General features: G+C 38.3%; 1 pseudogene; it reads left to right on the top strand.

Moving 5' to 3' along the window:
• The first annotated feature begins 6,927 nt into the window (after positions 1-6,927).
• Positions 6,928-9,481, top strand: part of LOC108727085 (uncharacterized) — a 48,843-nt pseudogene continuing 46,289 nt past the window's right edge.

Genomic DNA, 9,481 nt, shown 5'->3' with positions numbered 1-9,481 from the left:
TCGTCGTAGAGAGGGGGCAAAGGTGTGAGCCGTGGTGCACAGGGCTAACCGGTCGTTTATTATGCATCGAAATGCCAGCAACGATGCCACGCGAGTGGACAGGACGTTGTAAACGCTCCGCAAAAATGAACTAACGGCCGGCGCTCTCTGAGTGATTCCGCGTCGCCTCGGGGTACCGCGCGTGTGGTGGGGCACCCGTCTTTTTCTCTCTTCGTCTACCTTCCTTCTTCGGCAAGAAGAGCGGCAAGGACGACGCGTTGAGGTCCTTTTCTATTCGGTTGGAATTAGATATAATAGCCGCGGCGCTGAATCGCTTATTGTATTCGTTAAATCGGTCCTGAGAATCGCTCAGCATCTCGAATCTACTCGTTCCGATCGAAGAACCGAACGGTATAATGATCTTTAATTAATGATAAACCAGTGCGATAAGCGGAATCTAATGATCGATAGGTAAAGTTTTTCGAGAAAGAACAACGTAAAATATCGAAGGTATTCGCTTTCAATCTTGTGCCAATCTATAATCAACATTAGCATCTCAAATCTGAAAATCTGACATTTTCTATTATCTTCGATGAAATCATGAAATATAAGCTGCCAGTCACTCCCGCGATAGTTATAAATTATTTTACATACACTGATTGTGAGAGAAAAGTGTTTGTATTTATTACTATAATTGCATGATAAAATAATTATGATGGTTAAATATGATTTATAAGTTATAATCATTTTCGGTGCCAATCATATTTTTTTATATACAGAACTATAAATATACAATTATTAATATTATAGCAATAACTATAAAAATGGAGTTTATGACCATAATTACTTAACCATGCAATTATATAATCACAAATTCCAAACACTTGATTCTCTCTTAATGTACCGGGATTACGTTCAAGTCTGTCTAACATTTACGAAATCTAGATCGATCTATTTCATACAGATGCGTGCATTTCAGCGGCATCATCATCCTTTCGATAAAGCGCGCGGGAAGCGTGCTCTTCTCCATGCGTGAAATTGCGTTTAATAGGTACTACTTTAATGGGGGCATACTGACAGAGTATATTTTCCCTGAGCACCCGCGTTCTTACGTTCTGCACGCCGCGATCCATTTTTCTTTTGTTTCGGCAATACGTATTCTTCTTACTCGTGAGAGTATATATCGGATAGTATTTTAAACGTTGCTATTGCCTTCGTGTTGTAAACTCGGGATCGCGATAATAAAAGCAAATGCTAGTGCTGCACCTCGAAGAAATTCCTATAAAAATTCACGCTAACGCGAACGAACCGCTAATTGCCCACGATCAATTTTCTCGGATTACGAAAGCACAAGAACCGTAGAACAAAAACGGCCAATAACGTTGTTTTATACAACGTATATACACGGAAAGAATAATTTTGCTGAAATATCTAAAATTAAAATTGATACAGATCTGAAAATAGTTTTGTTAAACTATATAACTAATAATTACGTAGAAAACTTAAGCATGATGAGTAACGCTGCAAAAAATTTTGACATTCTTGCAATTAGTTTAAGCATCCTGCATAATTATTTTGATATTCTAATAAAATTATTTTTAGATCTAAATTTTTATACTGATTGAGAAAAAGTGAGAACTAATGAATAACTATACAACTTTTTATATATAATCAGATAAACTTTTACAGTTATTGCAATTAGAAAATTAGCTTATTTAACTCAATATTAATTCTACATATAAAATTGATATAGTTGTTACTTTTATATTTACCATCACTATGTTTTTCTCTTAGTGTAGATATTTCAGCAAAACCGTTTTCGTGTACAGTTCCAAGGTGCTATAAATGGGAACATAATTTCTTCGGTAACACACTGTTTGCTTTCGGCTTAATGTATTATTAACTGTACATTGCATTAGTTTATACGTTCGTGCGACCTTTCGCGATCACGATCCAACACGTAGTCTTATACACGCTTTAATAGCGAGACCAGCTTGATTGGCAACGACAGATACAAAGATAGTCATTCTAATCGCGCAAGTCGATTCCACGGCAACCCGATGCGAAAGATAACTGCATACGCGCGCGCATGTGTATATAAGATAGAATAGGTGTGTCAATACGCGCCGGTAATTACTTCGATTGCCAAGTTAAATAATTATCGTCGGGATGGGGGATCGCTGTTGATTAATCTGTGACTCACCGTTCTGCGACCTTCGTTCTACGAGCTTCTGCTGACGTTACATCCTTCGTATGAGTCTAAAACGTAAAAAAATTTGCATTAAACGACGATGTTAAATTCGAAAGAAAACGAAGGCTGAATAAATTTGCACGCGCAAGACGTCTCGCACGCGCACCAGATCTTTTATCTATAAATTTAATCATGCAAGAAAATAAATATATAACGTGTTCTGTGCGCACGCGAGAATTTTATAAAGAGATAAAAGAGAACCAAGCTTTCTCCCCCCACCCCCTCCCCATCGTTCTCTCGACGCGGACGTTTATTTATGAGTGTCCGTTAAAATATTTATATCTTAGTTTCTCGGTTAAAAACGTATTTACATATTTTTGAATATGCTTCTGACTCATTAAAAAATATATATGCGACTCTTTATTTAACACGACCTTAATTCCCGTTAAAAAAATCCTCTATCTTCTCAAGTATGAAATTTCTCATCACATTAACCAAGGAAAGTAATTTTGCAGAGAAATTGCTACCACAATATAATTTTAGAGAATTTAATTTTGATATAGATATTAGAAAAAGTGTAAAAACTTTGTGCAAAAAGAATAATTTTGCTAAAATATCTAAAAATTTAACTAGCAACAAATCTAAAAATAATTTTGTTGGACCATCAAAATAATTATATAGAAAACTCAGGCATAAGCAATGCTGCAACAAATTTTTATTCCATTAATCAGTTTGAACGTAATTATTTTAATAGTCCAACAACTATTCTCAGATCTATATCTGGCTAAATTTTTAGATACTTCAGTAAAATTGTTCTTTCGAGTCATTATTGCATGCATCCAATTTAAACTTACCAAACAAAATTATATCGACTGCAATTAAAATTTCTAAAAAAAAAATTATATCAGATCAAATACAAAAACATGATATATTGGAACTTATAATTTGTAACTTTTTCTTTCGCTTATATCTCGTTTTGTGCCTGGATGGAAATACAAACAAGACCACTTCGATCATGAAAGTCCACGTTAGCCTTCTTGCAAAAGCCTCACCGCAGCTAATTACCTTATTGATAAAAACAATATTAATTTTCCGCGATTTATCGATCCACGGGCAACATCAATACGCTTCGTATGTGCCCGTATACGATCATCGCAAGATTCGCAGAAGAAAAATCCAGGCGGTCCGATGTAACCGCATCGGCGATTTAGCCGGCGGTGGTTCGATGAGCGTATTCTATAATTAGTATCAGAGCACGGGGAATTTTTATTTTCGTTTAAACTTGAACGTCCTTGTTGGCGAACATTATTCGTCGCCGGTATATTCGCGTCGCCGTTTCTCTCCTCTCTTCTACCGCGAGTGCTGCTGTCCTGATTCAACGCCGCGGTTCGACAATAATTATTATCGTCGGACTATTTTTTTCGCCTAGCGTCATCCTTGTCGTTCTGCCGGAATAAGATCGTCCGCGCCGTAACCGCGGACACTAATTCTCCGGCACCAACGCGGCGTTCCTCAGACAGTTAAAAAAGTGAGGATTATAAATAAATTTACGATCACAGGCGCTGAGGTGCAGGCGTTACACGCTTGACACCTGGCATCCCTCTTCTCTGTGAATCTCTCGGTTTAGACGGGTAAGGGGATTGTAAAGTATGCTAATAAGATGGTCACGAAAATTGAAATAAAAAATTAGTTTTAGAGAAAGAAAACGTTTTTAGAAATAATACTGAAATAAACAAGACATTATTAATAAAATAATGTACAAATAACGATATATCATAAAGCTTTTCTATCGTGCAAATTCTTCCTGACTTAAACTAAGAGAATGCATTTTTCTTTTTGCATCATAGTTCAGCGAGCAAGGGACAAGAGAGAGAAAAGACGGAAGAAGGCGAAGAAAGAATGGCGGACAATAACCTGGATGCAGTGTATTACTGAGTCTGCTTAAGTTAATTGGAAGTAAAATGAGAGAAAGGTCCGAGGAATCACAGATTCTTCGTCTGTCGCATCCTTCGCTCTTTTCTTCGCCGTTCTCTGTCTCAGACTTCCCTTTTCTCTCGTCTTCGTCTTCCCGACATTCTCTCACTTATTTGCGCTTCCCTGTGTTTGTTTAATCAGACACAAGGCTCAGTCTTCATTACCCGCACTAATTTATCTGGGTTGTCGTCCGACTCCTTCTGGCCTCCACGTCTGGACGTTTTCGACCCTTGCGCGATACATATGTGAAAGACAACCGTAATGTAGCGAAGGATCCTCCATCCCGCTTTAATTTGCGCGAATAAATGCACGATCTATTTTTAACATAATTACACACGCTAAAAAAACCTATACCTATTGTTTTCTAATAAAAAAAAAATAAAATTTCTCTTATAATTTAATATCATTTGCTGAAATACAAAATATAATTGTATTACAAATTCAAATAAAAGTACATGCCCAGCCCTGATTCTAGCAATATTCCTTTAATTATATGTACGTATATCATGCTCTTTTTCCTTTGTAATCATAATAACAGATACTTGGATATTATTACTACATACATAATAATCAAAAATTCTGTTTATTTCTATCAAAATTTACCTAACCAACATATCTTGTTAATTCATCCACGGTTATTCTTTTCCGTGCAGTTTACTCTTTAAAATATTGCTGCTTTTTCTTCTTAAGTATATAAAATCAATTGTCAAATGTAATATAAATTCTATTTTAAATTTAATATATTTTAAGTATAATTATAAAAATTTTTCTTTAAAAATTCGCCATGTAGCCATAAATAAGAAAGTTAAATAGAGACTCAGATCTGCCGTAAGATATCGGTATAAAAAAGATAAGAACCGAAATGAACTTGATAAGGTAAGAATTGACGAACGAAGATCCATGACGCGAGGGACAAAGAACATTCGAAGGGTAGTAGGAGTAGTGTCAAATTGGGGACTCCTGGATATCGACGGCAATATTCGTTAAGTCCTGCTAAGACCCTGTATGCGATGTAGTCCGTTCATTCGGATTGCCAAATCTCCGTCCCTCTTGCTTCTCACCATTTCTCTCCTTTCGGTCCTTCTTATCCGTTGAACGAGGACCTCGTGGAGGTGACGATCGTTTCTTTCTCCACTGTCTTTCTCTCACCCTTGCGAATGAGCCAGGATGTCTCCTCGGTGGAGGATCAGCGCGTCAATAGGGTGTTTGTTTAATTTGTGGATTCGCCGGCTTGTGTCTCTGCAACTGCGCAAGGAAGCTGCCACCTTCAGTGCAATTCAACTTCAGCATGAAGAAATATTTCAATGTAATAATTTATCTGTACCTCTTTCTTTACAAAAAATACAGTAACATATAAATTATTAAACTTCCACTATTTCTATTTTATTAGTTAGAAACATTTTAAAATGAAAATATTCTTATTTATATATTTTTACGAGTAACTATTACTCGAATCTTTGTGATTTCTAGGACAACATTATATTCAAGCAAGTGACATTTAATTCTACAAGAATCTTCGATGTGTTCCATGTATAAGAATGAGGCGATAAAATTAATGCCGGCTATTATAAGGTGCGCGACATTATGAAGTAAGTCACGGCGATTATGAGCAGACGGTTAACGTAATTTCCGTCGATTTCCATGCACATAAATAAAGCATACGAAATCAGATAAACGACGAAGATTCTTCGGTTAGAAGGATTATGCAAGAGATGACACAGTACACATCTCTGCTAGTCAAAGAACCCTTGCGATTTCATCTCATTAAGCTCACAGTCGCAAATACGTACAAAGATATTTGAAGAATCTAGAGCATTTCGCGAAATTCTATTGCAAATGTCGAGCAAGATATTTTCAGCAAACTTTCGTTCGTTGCTTAAACGATCTTTATCGAAGAAGTCAATAACTCTTGAATATATATATATTTTCTCGAAAAATTGTACACAGTTGGAAAAAATGTGTCGAATTTAACATAAATCGCATGTCCCAAACGGTCCACTCAAATTTTTGAGTTAATTTTACACAAGATGAATATGTTAAAAAGTAACACAAATATTATGTAAGAGAATAAATACGAAGAAAGATAATATCGACACAATTTGTAAACAAATCGAGAGAACATATTTTTATTCAGAAGATTTATGATATGTTAAATTAACACATTTCATTTATTTTTTAGAATTTATGTTTTAAAACACATTATTTTTATGTTACTTGTTCACTTACTCATAAATTGTGTCATTTTGACACTAAGAAACATTGAATATTAATTTCATAAAAAATCTTTAAATAACATAATCACATTGTGTAAAATTAACATTCGAATATGTTAAAAAATTCAACACAAACTGTTAACACAAACGCATGAGTGGACCGTTTCCAACACAAATACACAAATTTATTTACTGTGTAGCTTATATGAAACTCTACACACACACTTTTCTACTAATTTTCATTAAATAATTTACTTGATATAAGATTTAAAAAATTACACATTTATATCATCTACTAATTATAATAATAAAACCTAAATTTCTAATTATAATTACGCTTGGCAAGAACAAATCTCCTAAAAAATATCTTTTATCAGCGACAGAGAGAAAGGTAGAAGAGAAAAGAGAGAATACGGGGGGGGGGGGGGGGGGGGAGAAAAAGAGAATTGCGACCCTAGTTTCACAAGATCGCATCGCGTTATTTAAATTCATCATCCATCCGTCTGCCGTTGGGATTCGTTGGATTAATTCTCAGCCCGTCCAGATCTCACTCTCATTGAGTTCGGGGTAATGGGGGTCGTTATTGCAGCGCAATGTAACGGCCCTAAGGGTCATTGTTCAACCGTTTTTGGGGTTCGAGCAATGACCAGTTCCGCCGCCCATGAGAACGGACTGAAACAAAAGCTGACAAACCTGTTGGAAACAATCGGCCACGGCTCCCCCAGTACAGACCAGCTTATGGTTGACGGGAGGGATGAACAGTTGGGTGACTTTTTTTTGGCCTCTAAGAAGAACACCTATTGTGCAACATTGGCAACATGTGTGCTTTCGTGTCGTCAGAACGAGATCGGCTGATCATTGCTGCGTCATGATTTAGGAGCACACTCGTGTCACTTTTTGAAGAAAATTATTTAACTTAACGAGATCTGGTTCAGTAATGATGTCAATGCTTGTCAAAAAGGCATAGCACTTATAAAACGAAATAAGTTTATAGATATTTCCTATCATTCAAAAAAGATGGTATCAGTTATTGAATATATTCTAAATCTAATAATTAATTCACTTTTAATACTAACGTCTTTTACTCACTAAAAGGACCATGCAAATAAATTATTATAAAAATGAAGAAAATGATGAAAAATCAAATATTTCATCAATATAAATAAATAAAGGATATAATTATTAAAACGATAAAAAATTTCGGAATTCTCTTTTCTAGAGACAAAAAATATAACAAATCTGAACTTGTCAAAAATTTCGAGTAATTTGACTTTCCCTTAAGCCGTTTAATTTCGAAATCAAAACTATTTCTTCAGAAATTGTCGTATGTTATTTCCCAAAGAGCTGTTTAATCAATGGCATCCTTCTGCTAGATCAGCAGCGTGGAAAGCGATTAGAGGAAAGCGACAAAATCTTCAGATAGAGAACTCTTTCTCTCTTTCTTTCTTATAAAAGTGTGACAGTACTACGGTCAGTGCGGCATATTGCGGGATCTTAGTTAATTTTCTTCACAGTCATCCTTCTCTGCCAACTCCCATCTCGGTCGCTCGTTGTCTTCTTCCCCTTTGCCGAAGGAGACATTTCACACGTCGGTACCCTTTCTTTTACAGGGAAAAGTGAAGAGCAAAGACAGAACGTGAGAGAGAATGGATAAAAATCATAACCGAGACCGAGAAGCGACCGCGGAAAGCAAAAGAGTAACGGTTTTCGAAGCGCGTGAACAGTGCCGATAAATTAATACGGCATCCTTTTTTGCTAAAATACTCTTTTGATACCGTGCTATTTTCTAATCATCGCTATACGTACGAAGTCGCGTCCAATCTGTCTAATCCGACAATGTTAAGAAACGTAAGTGCTTCTCACCCATTCTTCCTTTCTCTTATTCTTTTCTCCGTCCTTCCCTCCGTTCTATCCCTCACTTCCCTCAGCTTCCCTCGCACCGATCCTCTTGGTTTTTCCTCTCGCAGTGGGAGTTCGGGAAGGGTGCGAAGCCGTGGCTAAGACGACCATGAAGGAATAGAGGAACGGCGGAAGGTGGCGGTCGAAGGAGAGTACGGGGGATGGCAGAGTACGGGGCAGGGTTGGTCAGTGCTCCTTACTTAGAGGGTGGCGAGTCTGTTCTTAATTAACGCTCGCCTCTCTTGCTGCACACCCCCTCGCCACCGTGCTCCCGTAATGAGGCTCCTCGGGTGCAGGCGAGTGTATGCGCGCGACCGTGTACGTACTGGACCGTCCGCGATTGTGTGGGTGACCTAGATGAGACGCGCCCCCGTCTAGCTAATTCTTTTCTTCCGCACTGACCACTAAAGTAAGTAGATGGCCACGTACGAGGAGCCGGGTGCGTTTGTGTGCGTGCGGCATTCGCGCGCGAGCGAAACCACGTACATTCTACGAATATAAGTATATGTATACACGTGTGCGTGTATGTGTAGGTGTATATATATGTATGTATGTATATATATAGTTATATACGAGCAAACGTGTGTGGCCATATTCCGTTGCCGTGGTACCACGGTCGAGACTCTCGGCTTGCGAGAGTTACGCGGACGTAACTGCGGGTCTTAACCTCGCCATATATACTGCCACGTTGCTGCTGTCGTTGCTGGTGCTAGTGCTAGTACTAGTGTTGGTGTTGCTGCAGCTGCGGTGACTTCGCTTGGGGTCCACTTTCGCGATACCTCGCGAATTAGCCGCGGCGCCGGCGCGTTGCCGAGCCATAATTACTTCGGCGAAAATATTTCGGCACGCGGTACAACACTGCGATCGGCTAATGAGTCCGATAATAGCCGCGGCCACGACTGTCGAACGGGGAGATCGGATGGAAGTCACGTGCGCGATTGATGAGGCATAAGGAAAAGTGGAAATGTCTTTCGAAAAACTTTCGTACGGAGGTCGATACACATAGAATCTAGCGTTTAGAAGCAAGTGCGAAGTTACCGTACGCTTGGAAGGGTTCGTTGTACACTGCCAACGTAGTCTTTAACCGTAAAACTTCGTCGTCGGTTTCGCACGGCAAGCAGTAACTGACCATTCGAAGCGCAGGGAAAATACGTCCTACGGATCGACTGTCCTATTCTTTAGGCACATCCTGGGTCAGCCCCTTCCATCAACTACGCCCCCGCTG

Source organism: Mycetomoellerius zeteki, unplaced genomic scaffold (assembly GCF_001594055.1).
Source record: "Mycetomoellerius zeteki isolate Tzet28-1 unplaced genomic scaffold, Tzet1.0 scaffold113, whole genome shotgun sequence".
Lineage (NCBI taxonomy): Eukaryota > Metazoa > Arthropoda > Insecta > Hymenoptera > Formicidae > Mycetomoellerius > Mycetomoellerius zeteki.
The sequence above is the reverse complement of the archived record's forward strand: the minus strand, read 5'-3'. Positions and strand labels throughout refer to the sequence as shown.